Here is a 13,373-nt window from a genome sequence, read left to right on the forward strand (position 1 = left end):
ATGCCTAGCTTGGGAGTTTTGTTGAACTCCTATCAGTGGGAGTGGGGGATGTCTCCGACTCTTTTGTCTGCTCATGGGACCTCTTTCCTACTACTGAGTTGCCTCTTCCAGTCTTGATAAGCGTATATATGCCTAGTCTTACTGCATTTTGTTATGCCAAGTTCAGTTGATACTACTGGGAGGTCTGCTCCTTTCTGAAGGAAAACTGGTGCAGCTGTCCGTCGTGTCTCCAAATGCTGGATTAAAGGTGTATACCTCCATGCTTGGCTGTATCATTAAATTTAACATGATATCTCTCAAAATATTTTTGATCCAAACGATGTCATTTATTATAGAAACCATGTTGGAAAAAGCCCACTCAGGCAGATGTGCTGGAGTGGAGCTTGCACGGTCTCCGTCCCCATTTCCCCTTGTGTCATCATCTGGGCCAGCTTTTCACACCCTATATTGGAGTCTTCTTCAAGAAATCACACCCCATCAAGGACAACAGCCCTTTGATTTAAGGCAAGGGCCGGTATTACTCTCAGCAGCATCCCAACACTCATCCTGATCCATGCAGATCTCTGCTGAGGTCAGGGACCACAGAAATGCCTTGCTGGGTGAGGCAGGGGTTGCAGGACACTGGGGGATTAGGTGAAGGTGTCTTGTGCCTGGTGTCTATAGGCCCATATTTCCGTTTGGTGTGGCAGCCAGGCTCTAAAGCCATAGTCAATATCTGAGGATGGTCATGTAGCCTACCAGACAGGCCTTCACTACCTAAGAAAAGGTCAGGATGTTGTTGCTCCTTTCTTTGTAATTTGGAGGATGCCTGATAGAGATGCTAATTCAGCTGACTGGCAGGTATCATACAGAGCCTACAGGTAGTTGTGGACATGACAAAAGCCATTCACCTGGTTACCTAGGAGACAGAATGCTGGTGTATTTCCCACTCAGTTTATGTTTTGATATAAAAGTTGTTTGGAGAATAAAGCAAGAGGAATTCTTCAGGATGTGAACTCAGGACTTCATGATGGACCACTGACAATCTCCTTCCTGATAAAGCCATGTGAGTTGTGTCTTTATTTCCACATCTCCACTCTGGTCCAGAGAGACAGATAGTTTAGGTTGGGGTCTGGTCAAGAGAAATAATGGAGGGTCCGGGCTAGCACCAGACTCCGACTGGTGTCCCACAGCTTCATAGAGTCCTCCATCCCCTTGATCTGCTGCAAAGCCAGCGCTTAAAGCTGCACTCAGATCATAAGAACCTGTTGACAATTGGGGCAGACTGAGGGGCCAATGACAATGGCACTAGGATTTGTCTCTACTTCATGACTTCATGTACTGGCTTTTTGGGATCCTCCTATTCTCTTTGGATGCATACCTTGCTCAGCCTGAATGTAGGGGGGTGGGCCTTGGACTTCCCACAGGGCAGGGTACCTTGCCCTCTCTTAGGACTGGAGGATGGTGGGGGGAGGGTGCGTGGGGGAGCAAGGGGGAAGTGGGAAGAGGGGAGGAAGTGGGACTTAGGATTGGTATTATTTATAAAGTAAAAATAATAATACAAAGAACCTGCTTCTCCACCTCATCTGACTTTTCTCTCTCCAGAGTCACTGAGAGCACCTTCCCCAGCAACACCACTTTGTTCACAGTGATGTTAACACTTTCAGAAATTTCTTCAAAAGAGTTGTCCCTGTTCATCCATTCACCGGCAGGTTTCTTAAGTTCCTTTTTCTTTTGCTTTTCTTTTCATTTTCACTTCTCTTCTCTTCTTTCCTCTCTCCATTCCTCCCTCCCTTCCTTCCTCCCTCCCTTCCTCCTTCCTTCCTCCTTCCTTCCCAGTTAGGTCATATTATACAGTGTAAATGTACTACATTGTCTTTTATCCATTTATCAGTGGATGGAGATCTGGTTTGATTCTATTTCACAACTTCTGTGAGTGTCATTAAATTGGTACTAATCTCTCCAATCTTGAACTTTTCTCAGGTGTGTAAAATCAATAAATAGTGACAAAGTTGTTCAATCATTAAAAGAACACAGCAACAGGTGCTGGGCACGACTAGTGTGCAGGAGACTGCAGGGAGGAGAGGCTTGAGGTGTGGAGATGCTGGGTTCTCTTGTGTAAATAGAGGAGAGTCATCATGCAGAGGCTGGTTCACATCTTGACAGTCACAAAGAGACCTCTAATCAGCATATTAAGAGATTCCTGGTGGTGGTGGTGCATGCCTTTAGTCCTAGCTGTAATGGTTGTTCTGTTTCTTTAAGAGACAAGCCACGCCCACTCCCTCCCTGCTGGCAGCCTTAGTCTTTCTTTTCAGTCTTCCTCTGGAAGAAGCAGCTTCTGCCTCTCCCCACTTCTCCCCTTTCCCCTTCTCTCTCTCTCTTTCCATCCCCTCCATAACCCACCTAATAAATGTCTAACTTCACTCTGAAAAAAAGAAAATCATTACACTTGCACTCAGGAGAAATAGGTAGGTGGATTTTTCGTGGCTACCCTGGTCTATAGAGCTAGTTCCAGGGCAGCTAGTGCTGTTATACAGAGAAACCCTGTCTCAAAAACAAACAAACAAACAAACAAAGAGAGATAGTTCTGGGGCTCACAGGTTAAAAGCACTTGCTGCTCTTGCACTGGACCCTGGTTCAAAACCCAGCACCCACAGGGTAGCTCACAACCATCTACAGTTACAAGGGTTCCCATGCCCTTTTTTGGCCTGGGATGCACAGCACACATGTGGTGCAGGCAAAACTCCAAAACACATTAAATAAAATAAGTCTAAAAAATGAGAGAGACCCTGGACTGCTGCGAAACCAAACTTCCTGGTTTCCCTATAAGCAGGAGTATATCCATGACTAGCTTCAGTGCAATCAGTTCTGGGTCTGTGTGGAACATTCCTTTACGCTGTGAGAATGTATGTCACTATGATAGCTTTAATAGACAGGCTCCATAGCTGAACAGGGTAAAGTTAGGCAGGAGAGCCAAACTGAAAATGCTCAGAGGAAGTAGGGTGAAATCTGAGTTTTGAGGAGATGCAGAGAAAATCAAGACGGGCATGCTGTGCTGAGAAAAGGTACCAAGCCACATGGCAAAGCATAGATAAGAAATATGGGTTAATTTAAATGTAAGAGTTAGCTAGTAACAAGCCTAGCCATTGGCCGAGCATTTACAATTAATAATATTAAGCTTCTGGCTGATTATTTGGGAGCAACTGCTGGGCAGGAAACCCCCACCTACAGGTCTTCCTGTCATGTGCACACTTGTGCATGTCATGTGGGAGCCAGGTACCAGCCTTGGTATCTTTCCTCATAAGCCTGTTTTTGATATTCGCTGATTTTCAAAATAACATTTTGTTTATTTTTTTGAAAATTGCATACAACATATCTTGATCATATCCACTTCCCTTAGCATCCTCCAAACACCTCTCTCCTAACTTCATGTGCTTTTAAAAAAGTCATTTCATCCACTCAGTGCTGCCCCTATGCTCACGAGTCTGAGGCTGTTCACTGGGGCCTGGGCAGTCTGCTAATGGTCACTCTCCTATAGGGAACCCTCTCTCCTGATCCAGTAACCATCGGCAGTTCATAGCCCCACATGTATGCCTGGGGCTGTAGGAGCCTTTCTCTCATCCCTGCTGGGTTTTTAAAAATTATTTTCTTCATACAATATATTTGGTTATGTTTTTTCCTCTCTGCCAACTTCTCCAAGATCCTCCTCACATCCCTACCCACCCAACTTCATGTTCTTTCTCTGCTGCCTCTTTCCGAAAACAAAAACAAAGAATCAAAAACAAACTTTTGGCTGTTGTGAGCCTCCATGTGGAGTTCTGGAAACTACACCTGGATCCCCTGGAAGGACAGCAAGGGGTCTTAACTGGTAAGCCATCTATTGAGCCCTTCAAACGTATTTTCTTTTTGTTAATTTTATATATTTAAATGTTTTGCCTGAATGAATGTATGTGTCCCACATGCCTGCCTGGCGCTGGTGGAGGTCAGAAGAGAGGGTCAGACCTCTGGAACTGGAGTTACAGATAGTTGTGAGCCACCTCGTAGGTGCTGGGAATTGAAAATGGACCTTCTGCAAGAGCAATAAGTGCCCTTAACCACTAAGCCATCTCTCAAGGCTCTCAGAATATTTTTTATTAATTCTTTTTAATTTAATTTATTTCTGTTTTAAAATTTCATTTTATATTCCAACCACAGTTCTCCCTCCCATCCTTTCTCCTACCCCTCCTCACCTCCCTTCCCCAGCCGACTTCCCATCCACTGCTCCCAAAGGGTAAGGCCTCCCATGGGGAGTCAACAAAGCTTGGTACATAACTTGAGGACAGACCAAACCTCCCTCCTGCCCTCTTTAAGGATGAGCATGGCATCCCACCATAGGGAGTGGGTTCCAAAAGGCTAGCTTGTATGCCAGGGATAGACCCTGGTCCCACTGCCTGGGGCCCCTCAGACCAACCAAGCTATACAACTGTCTCCTGCATGCAGAAGATCTAGTTCCGTCCCATGGAGGCTCCACAGCTGTCTGTGTAGAGTTTGTGAGTTCCCATGAGTTTGGATCAGCTGTCTCTGTGGATTTTCCCACCATGATCTTGACCTTCCTTGCTCATGTATTCCATCATCCCTCTCTTTGATACGATTCATAGAGCTCTGCCTTATGTTTGGTTGTGGATTTGGTCCCATCAGTTACTCAATGAAGGATCTATGATGAAAAATTCATATATTGTGTTTTGACTATCTTCATTCTTGACTCTTTTTTTAAAAAAAAGTTATTTACTTGTATTTTATGTACATTGGTGTTTAGCCTACATCTATGTCTGTGTGAGGGTGTGGGGTTTTCTGGAACAGGAGTTAGAGACAGTTGTGAGCTCCCATGTAGGTGTTGGGAATTGAACCTAGGTCCTCTGGAAGAATAGTCAGCACTCTTAACCACTGAGCCATGGCTCCAGCCCCTCATTCCTCAATCTTCCCCTAACTCCTCCCAGATCTTTCACTCACTCCTTACAAGTTCTCATTCTCTTAAAATATTGGATGGCTCCAATTTGTGTTGTTTATAAACTCCTGGGTGTGCGGCCATCCACTGGAGAATGATCAACTCACTAGGGCCAAAACCGTAAAGAATAATGTCTGTCTATCTCTATTAGAAGCCACCAACTGTCAATAGCTTATTATTAAAGGGTAGGACTCATGATTGACCCTATGCTAGATTTTCCCCCCAAGATTTCTTTATCACATATTCAATAGTCTGTCTGCATGTATGGCTGCAGGCCAGAAGAGGGCACCAGATCGCTTTATAGATGGTGGTGAGTTACCATGGTGGCTGGGAATTGAACTCAGGATCTCTGGAAAAGCAGGCAGTGCTCTTAACCCCTGAGCCATCTCTCCAGCCTCCCATGCTGAAATTTTTAATTGTTTTGTTTTTGTGAAGGTCATCACAGCTGCTGTGAGTTCATATTTTCAACAGCCATTTCACTTCTCGTAGTCAGCATCTTATTATCCAGCTTTGCATCCTTAATGAGCCTTCTTCACTCTTCCCTTAGAGACAATGTCTCCCATCAGTGAGGTTCTGCTGACTGCCTGAAAGGATGTCATTCTTACTGGGGTAATATGGAATTTCACTATAGCTTTGGTTTGCATTTATTTAATGGCTATGCATCTAAATATACATATACATGTAGAGTATACAATAAACAGACCTTTTAATTCAGTTTATTCATCCACTATATTTTGATTATGTTTTCTCTTCCCTCAACTCATCTCAGATTCTCCCCTCGTCTCTACCTAGAATTTTCTACTGAGTGTTGTATTTACATCATTTCTTCCCTTTCTCTTTCCTGTCTCATCCTGCCTTATAGTCCTCTCTAGTGCTGTGATTAAAGGCATGCACCACCACTGCCAGGCCTCTATGGCTAACTAGTGTGGCTGCTGAGACAAAAGGTTTGTGCCACCCCTGCCTGGCTTGTATGGCTGACTAGTGCAGCTAGCTTTGCACTCAGATCTTCAGGCAAGCTTTATTTGTTAGATCATAAACAAAATATCAATAAAATGGAGAAGTAGAGCTTGTACCTACATAGAGCCCTCACTCTTACATTCTAGTCTTATTGCTGCAGGAAGGTACTCTGTGGGCTACCAAAAGGCAAATGTGAACAACAACCCAGTGACAAAACCTTTGATCTATATAACGGTGTCTTGTCTGCAAAATATGCTAGGGCACTATGTACTGGACACTGCTTTGAGAACCAAGACCTAGAGAGTAAATAGCACCTAGGGAAAAACCAAATACTACTGATTTTTTTTAAAAGTAGGGAAACCCATAGAAACAGCTGACCTGAGCTAGTGGAAGCTACCTAACTCTGACAGCTGAAGAACCTGCATAGGACCAAAGTAGGCCCTCTGAATGTGGGTGACAGTTGTGTGGTTTGGGCAGTGTGTGAGGCCTCTGGCTGTGGAACACAGTATTTATCCCTAGTGCATGAACTGTCCTTTTGGAGCCATTCCCTCTGGAGGAATGGATACCTTACTCAGCCCAGATACAGGGAGAAGGATTTGGTCCTGCCTCTAGTGATGTGGCAGACTTTGTTGACACACCATGTGAGCCTCACCCTCTCTGAGGACTGCAAGGGTGTGGGGTAGAGGAAACGGGAAGAGGGGAGGGAGAGGGAACTGGAATTTGTATATAAAAAAAGAAAAAAGTATCAACAAAATAACTCCTAATGATATTCTGCTATAATCATAGACCAGTGCCTTATCATCAGAGAGGCTTTCTCCAGCAGCAGAGGGAACAGTACCCCAGTACCCCAGTAGCACAGACAATAAGAGAATCAATGAATAAATGGGACCTCCTGAAACTGAGAAGCTTCTGTAAAGCAAAGGACACCGTCAGTAAGACAAAAAGGCTACCTTCTGACTGGGAGAAGATCTTCACCAACCCCTCATCAGATAAAGGCCTGATCTCCAAAATATACAAAGAACTCAAGAAACTAGACAATAAAACTCTAATTAACCCAATTAAAAAATGGGGTGCTGATCTGAACAGAGAATTCTCAACAGAAGAACTCCAAATGGCCAAAAGACACTTAAGGTCATGCTCAACATCCTTAGCGATCAGGGAAATGCAAATCAAAACAACTATGAGATACCATTTTACACCGGTCAGATTAGCTAAAGTCAAAAACACCAATGATAGCCTATGCTGGAGAGGATGTGGAGAGAGGGGAACTCTCATCCATTGTTGGTGGGAATGCAAACTTGTGCAGCCACTGTGGAAATCAGTGTGGCGGTTTCTCAGGAAACTGGGAGTCAACCTCCCTCAAGACCCAGCAATTCCACTCTTGGGAATATACCCAAGAGATGCCCTATCATACTACAAAAGCATTTGTTCAACTATGTTCATAGCAGCACTATTTGTAATAGCCAGAACCTGGAAACAACCTAGGTGCCCCTCAATAGAAGAATGGTTAAAGAAGGTGTGGAACATATATACACTAGAGTTTTACTCAGCGGTAAAAAACAATGACATCTTGAATTTTGCATGCAAATGGATGGACATAGAAAACGCTTTACTGAGTGAGGTAAGCCAGACCCAAAAAGAGGAATATGGTATGTATTCACTCATAAGTGGATTCTAGCCATAATTAAAGGTCTTTGAGCCTATTATTCGAGATCCTAGAGAAGCTAAATAAGAAGGTGAACCTGAAGAAAATCATGTACTTATCCTCCTGGAGATTGGAAATAGACAAGAGTCCCAGGTAACCTCGGGTGCATGGGGGGGTGGGAGGGTTGTTGGAAGGGGAGAGGGTTAGAGAGAAGGGAGTAGGGGAGGAATGGGGAAAACTCGGGGGACTGAGATGGGGGGAGGGAGGAAGGATGGATATGGGATCAGGGAAGAATATATCTCAACTAAGGGAGTCATTTTAGGGTTTACAAGAGACTTGATTATAAATGGGATCCCAGGTCCAAGAAGAGATCCCCAGATTGTTCTCTGGACAGAGGAGAGGGTGCCTGAACCGGCCTTGGCCTATAACCATACTGATGAATATTTTGCTTATCACCATAGATCCTTCATCCGACGATGGATGGCGATACAGACGGAGACCCACATTGGAGCAGCGGACTGAGCCCCCCATGGTCCAAATGAGGAGCAGAAGGAGGAAGAACATGAAAAAAAAAAAAAAACTCAGGACCGCGAGGGATGCGATCACCCACTGATACAAGGGGACTGATCTAATGAGAGTTCACCAAGGCCAGTTGGACCGGGACTAAACGAGCACGTGATCCAACCAGATTTTCTGAATGTGGCCGGATTCTCTGAATGTGGCTGGCCAGGAGCCTTTCTGAAAAGCCATTGACAATGACACTGGGACTTGTTTCCTCTGCGTATACTGGATTTTGGGGATCCAGTCTGTTTGGATACTCACCTTCCTGGACCTGGAGGGAGGGGGGAGGAACTTGAACTTCCCACAGGGCTGGAAGCCCTGACTGCTCTTAGGGATGGAGAGGGAGGAGGAGGGGGAGGAGGGAGTGGGAGGGTGTTGTGAGGAGGGGCGGAAATGGAAACTTTCATAATTTAATAAACTTTGAAAAAAATAGTACATTATCTGCAGAAATAGCAAAAATGCTGCAAATTTGACTCTATCTCATGGCTCATTTAGGAATAAAACAAATTCTTTCTGTATTGCTTTTTGCTTGTGCCATTCAGGGCTAAGCACTCCAGTTTCTCATTCTCTGCATCCTGAACAGTTGTGCATCTGTGTTAATTCACATCTACCTCCTAAAGAAACTTCACTGGTGAGGATTGAGAGATGATGGTGATTAGAGTAAAATATATTACATGCATATATGAATATTAAAGATTTACCTTTTTAAAAAGAAGGCATGATGTTGTGGGGATGGAACTGGAGACACCAAGAAGAATGAGAGGGAGGTAGTAGTGAATGAATATTACCAAAATTCATTGTACCAATATATGAAACCTTCAAAACATAAAAATATTATTTAAAAGTTAAATTTAAAATATGGTACCATAGTCACTTTTAATACCAACACTTGGAAGGAAGTGGAAGGCAGATCTCTGTGAGTTTAAGTCCATCCTGGTCTCCAGAACAAGTTCCAGGGCAACCAGGGCTATGCAGAGAAACCCTGTCTTGAAAAACAATGACAAAAAGAAAAAAAACAAAACAAACAAAAATGTGGTACCATAATACAACAACAGTTATTGTTCCCACAGCAGGGGACAGCTAGGAATCTATATCACAGTGCTGTTTGGAGAAGTGAGTTAAGTGGATCACAAATCATTAGATCTTTAGTATACCTGATTCCATTACATAAGGAACAGCATTTTGAACTACAAAAAAAGATATAGTAATAATTTTTGAGATAAAAACAGTTTATTTAAAAAGAGATCTAAATTTCTGTCTGGAATTTTGATGATTAAGAGAATGGGACTGAGTCATGAAATGCAGGTTCCTTTGTCAACAGATTAATTTGAATGGCAGTTTGAATTTAAGTGAGAATCAGTCCTCTATTGCCAATGCCTGGTCCAAAAAGGAAATTAACAAAAAAATAACCTACCAGGTTTTCATGAATTTTCTATATCTCAGGTCTACAAAGAGTTCCTTGTCACTGCTGAACTTTTAATTCCAGCACCTAATAAACTTTGTCAAGAAATTTTGCATTTCTTGAAAGTATAACCAATTATATTCTTTGGTTATACTTATATAACCAAAATATATATATATATATATATATATTTTATATATAAAAGAAAAAATAATTCTTTTATAAAGAAGTGTATTGATGTAGGAGTCCCCTCTGTATGCTGTGAATACCATTGGTGAATAAAGAAACTGACTTGACCTGATAGGGCAGAACAAAGGTAAGCAAGGAAAACTAAACTGAATGCTGGGAGAAAGAAAGGCGGAATAGAGTGAAGCCATGGAGCTGCCACCAGAGACAGACATGTTGAAACTTTGCTGATAGGCCACAGCCTCGTGATGATGCACTGATTAATAGAAGTGGGTTATTAAGATGTAAGAGTTAGCCAATAAGAAGCTAGCACTAATGGACCAAACGGTGATTTATGTTTAATCAAGTTTCTGTGTGGCTATTTTGGGGCTGAGCAGCCAGGAACCAATAAGTGGTCTCCTTATTGCTTAATTTACTTCAGGGTCACATCATGGAGACATTATCTTTCCTGCCATAGGAACATCAAGTCAAACATCAATTCACACAGAAAAATACTTTTGCAAGACATGGGGACATCTAGGGAGAAAGTAGAGCATACACATGATGAAGGAAGGACAATTTTATGTCACATGTATTCCCTCTATTCAACCCCAGGCAGCATGTCCTAGAGAGATACCTTCTAAGTGGGGGAGAGAAAGTGAGCACTGGACATTACGTCAAACTCCAGATCAAAACTGATGCGGCACCTCACATAAGATCAACATTGGCAGATTGTTTTTGAAAACAGCAATTGTTTAATTCGGAGAGGTAGAAATAGTCTCAACAGAAATAATCTTTCTTCATACTTATTAGTTGATCGCTTTTTGGCTGATACAGAGTTAAAGTTTTTCTGGGAAACTTCTTGAAAATTATCACATTGGAAGTTACCTTTAGCTTTCCATTTTCATCATGGAAGGTACTACGCAGACTTTTGCAACACCATCATAGCAATATTTGGTCTTTAAAGTTGTGTCTATTATCTGTATGCCAGAGATCCTCCTCAGGCCTAGCTGTAAGCACAGTAGCGTCAGGGTAAATGACAGAGATGAGCCTGGCATCAACTTACCAAGGCTTCTTCCTGAATGTCCACACCAACGAACAGAAGTTGTATCATGCATTTTCAAAAGCAGTTTCATTTTCTTATCAGTACAATTTGTTATCTTGCATGTAATTTGAAAAGGTTCTTCTCTGGCTACAGTATCTGGAATTTTCTCCAAAGACAGCTTCAGTTCTCCACAACTGCGAGCTTCTCTTTCAAGTAGGACAGTGTGTAGCATTGCGATTCCGCCAAGTTCCCTTTTCCACACGATCTCTAACTTTCCCATTTCCGTTAGTCCACTAAGCTTTCTCGCTTCCTCTAAATATTCCTCCTTGACCCGCAGATGGTATAAGTAATGGCGTCCTTCTCTTGCCTGCAAAAATGTCCTGGTTCCAAATGTACACTCATCTTCTCCATCCAGGTTGAGAGTATTTAATGCTTCTTCTGTATACATTTCAGGTAGCTCCAAGGAAACTTTTCGTATAAACACAGTTGAAAGCGAAATGTTTTGAATCTGAACTTCAAGAAATAAGTCATCCTTGTCTGAGTTGTAAAACTTGGTGTCGATTTTCAGTGGTTTCAAAGGAGAAAATATACACAATTTCCTTAAAAACATATCTGCAGGCCGAGTTGAAAAGACATTGAACTCACAGGAACAACTCTTCCAGTGTCCATTATTTTATCATGAGTGACATCATCAATGCAGTGATCTACCACTATAACCATGGAGACCAAAACATGTAAAGGCAGAGCTCTTGTATAAAATCCAATTATTTCAGTGTCATTTTATTATGGCTTAACTGCTATCACTGAGAATCCTCGTGTAACTGTTATTTTCCCTCTTTCTTAGAAACGTGGCTCTGGGAATTTAAAATGATGTCAATCTTCCCTTCAGACATTTACATTTCTGGTACAGGGCTACTTCTCACCAATATGGTTGTCCAAGCAAGACCTGCATAATGACAGCACTGACATGCTAATGCAGATAGAGGAAATTTCACAAGGTCCCAACCCCTAGATGAAGAGTTATAAGAAATCAATGGCTGCTGAGAAAGGAAGAAACAGTTTTCTCTATGGCAGAGCTACCTGATAGGTTATCCAATCCCAAGCAGTCAGTCATAAGCAGGCATACATACAAGTAACACTAAGTGAACTCAGTAGTGTGTGTGTGTGTGAGTGTGAGTGTGTGTGTGCGAGTGTAAGTGTGTGGTTAATGCAATGTGCAAAACAATAATTATGGAAGGAGTGGAAAGCCATAGGAGGAGTTGGAGGTAGGGAAGAAGAGGTGGAAATGATATAAATGCAGTAGTCATTCATTAAATTCTCAAAAAGTAAGAAATTAAATTTTAAAAAAACAGGCCATGAGTACTAGAAAATGTATTGTCTCAATGTTAGCCTGTAGAACATAATGTAGGCAAAGAGAGAGGTAAGGGCGTCAGGAAAACAGTGAGTAGTGGGCAAAGACACTATAAATGAACGATGATAATTGACTCAAAATATGTCACAGTTAATTTAGAAAGTAGAATAGTGATAAAAATTGTTGGGCTTGATTTCAATATTTTTCAGGTTCTTCAGGATAATGGGAAAATTAAAATGGTATCTTAGAATTGTATAGCTGAGGTAGATAGCAACTATTAGATCAGATAAGTTGACTGGAAGGAATGTTATTTCATTTTAAAAGATAAATATGCATCTGCTTTTAAAATAGTACATAGCAAACAAAAACAGTATGAATTGAGAATGAAACAACTATAGAATAATGAGGAGATATCTGAAAAAATTATCTACCAAAATTGAAATTACATATCATGTTGTCTGTATTCAAAACGTGTATTGGGGCTGCTGTCATGGCTCAGTGGATAAAAGGCACTTACTGACAAGTCTGAAAAACTTCATTTAATGCCTAAGATCCACATGGTGCAGGGAGAATATCAGTTCCCGCAGGTTGTCCTCTGACCTCCACACACCTGCCGTGGCATGAACACACACTTGTACACAAACCAATAACCAAAATTAATTTTTCAATGACACTGGGACTAGTTTCCTCTGCATATACTGGATTTTTGGGATCCAGTCTGTTTAAATACTCACCTTCCTGGACCTGGAGGGAGGGGGGAGGAACTTGAACTTCCCACAGGGCTGGAAACCCTGACTGCCCTTAGGGACAAAGAGGGAGGAGGAGAGGGGGGGAGGAGTGGGAGGGTGTTGGGAAGAGAGGCGTAAATGGAAACTTTTATAATTTAATAAAATTACTTTCAAAAAAAACTATCCTTAAAAGAGTATTAAAACAGGACCTTGCATTTACTAGGCTAGTGATTGACTGTTGGGTCAAATCAAGACAATGGTCCCCGAAAGTGCTTTTTTTTTTTAATGCAGAAACATAGTGGTGGTGGCACACACCTGTAGTTGCAGCACCTGAGAAGCAGAGACAAGAAGGGTGTCTCAAATTTGAGACTAGCCTGGTATGTCTAGTGAGTCCAGGACATATAGGACTACAAAGTAAGACCCTGTCTCAAAAACCTTAAAATAATGAGCATGTGTCATGTGACAGCAAAAAAAAAAAAGTATGTCTGCAGGAGGGAAGGAAGGTGGCTAGAGTAGGAGTTAGAGGGCACAAGAAAAGGCAGTGGAGGAGAGAACA

At 42.2% G+C, this 13,373-nt stretch overlaps 1 pseudogene; it reads right to left on the reverse strand.

Annotated features, from left to right (window-relative positions):
- Nucleotides 1–996: 996 nt before the first annotated feature.
- On the reverse strand, nt 997–11,348 carry LOC146889156 (trafficking protein particle complex subunit 13 pseudogene; annotated as a pseudogene).
- Between the last annotated feature and the right edge of the window lie 2,025 nt (nt 11,349–13,373).

The sequence above is a fragment of the Myodes glareolus genome, chromosome X, assembly GCF_982192425.1.
Source record: "Myodes glareolus chromosome X, mMyoGla1.1, whole genome shotgun sequence".
Lineage (NCBI taxonomy): Eukaryota > Metazoa > Chordata > Mammalia > Rodentia > Cricetidae > Myodes > Myodes glareolus.